Source organism: Gekko japonicus, unplaced genomic scaffold (assembly GCF_001447785.1).
Source record: "Gekko japonicus isolate JY-2015 unplaced genomic scaffold, Gekko_japonicus_V1.1 scaffold6329, whole genome shotgun sequence".
NCBI classification, from domain to species: Eukaryota; Metazoa; Chordata; class Lepidosauria; order Squamata; family Gekkonidae; genus Gekko; species Gekko japonicus.
The window spans coordinates 29,601-30,772 of record NW_015171694.1 but is presented as its reverse complement, the minus strand read 5'-3'; positions in this window follow the sequence as shown (position 1 = coordinate 30,772).

Below are 1,172 nucleotides of genomic sequence, written 5' to 3'. Positions count from 1 at the left end.
CCCAGCAGACCAGAAAGATACAATGGTCATCGTTATTAAAAGCTGTGAGAGGTCCAGGAGGACTAACAGGAAAATGTTCCCCTTTTCCATTGACCAGCATAGTTGATCTAACAGGACAAGCATGGCAGTTTCTGTGCAATGTCTGGGTCTGAGTCCAGGCTGAAAGGGATCTAGATTCTCTGTTTCATCTAGGAGAGCCTGAAACTACCTGGCCACCACTCTTCGCAAGACCTTCCACAAAAAAGGGATACTGGATACTGGCCTATAATTATTTCTATCTGTGCCATCTAATTATGGTTTCTTTAGCAGGAGTCTTTTAACACTGCAGGCATTGTGCTTTCTTGTACTGAATCATGGATAATTGGCACGGTCCAATTCGTCAGCACCTCCCTGGCCTATCATTATCCATGAAGGACATGTGGGAGTTATGGGCAAGGGGTAGCCACGTCTCTCCAAAAATCTCATCCATGTACTCAGGTTGAATTAATTGTTATTTTAAAGTTGTTTTAACTGTATTATATTAGGGTTAGGGTTAGGGTTACTCGGGGGTTAGGGTTACTCCTGAGCTCACTTGCGGGGAGGGAATTATATACATCAAACAAACAAACAAACAAATAAATAAATAAATCTCATAGGAAGGACACATTTGAAGAGCCAGATTTCTTCCCTAATCTTTTTATTTTTTAATTTATTATCCTTTGTAATGATACATATGCCAACACACATATAATCTTTACGAGGACTCCTCTCACAGTTCTTAGCACAGACAAGCAGTATTGCTGTCTGAAGAAAGCAGAAAAGTTGTTTCTTGCATTACATTCCTAAAATTACTTATGTCAATACTCTTCTCTCTCTGGCACTGGACATTGTTCATTTCAGACAACATGAAAATTAGGTTTGTGTCATTCTTGTTCATTGTTGGCCTTGAGTACAGTAGTTTGTCTAAAGCCTATTTTAGAATATTAAACAGGAAGAATGGTGAGTTCTATCTCAACCGATGCATCTTCATTTCAACACAGAGCCTATATAGGTGCAGTAGGATTGGCAATTGCCAGGTGAGGCCTGGAGATCTCACGAAATTACAACTGATCTCCAGAGTACAGAAATCAGGTCTCCTGGAGAATATGGCTACTTGGGCTGGTAGAGTGTTTGGGAAGGGGTTCCTCCTTTCC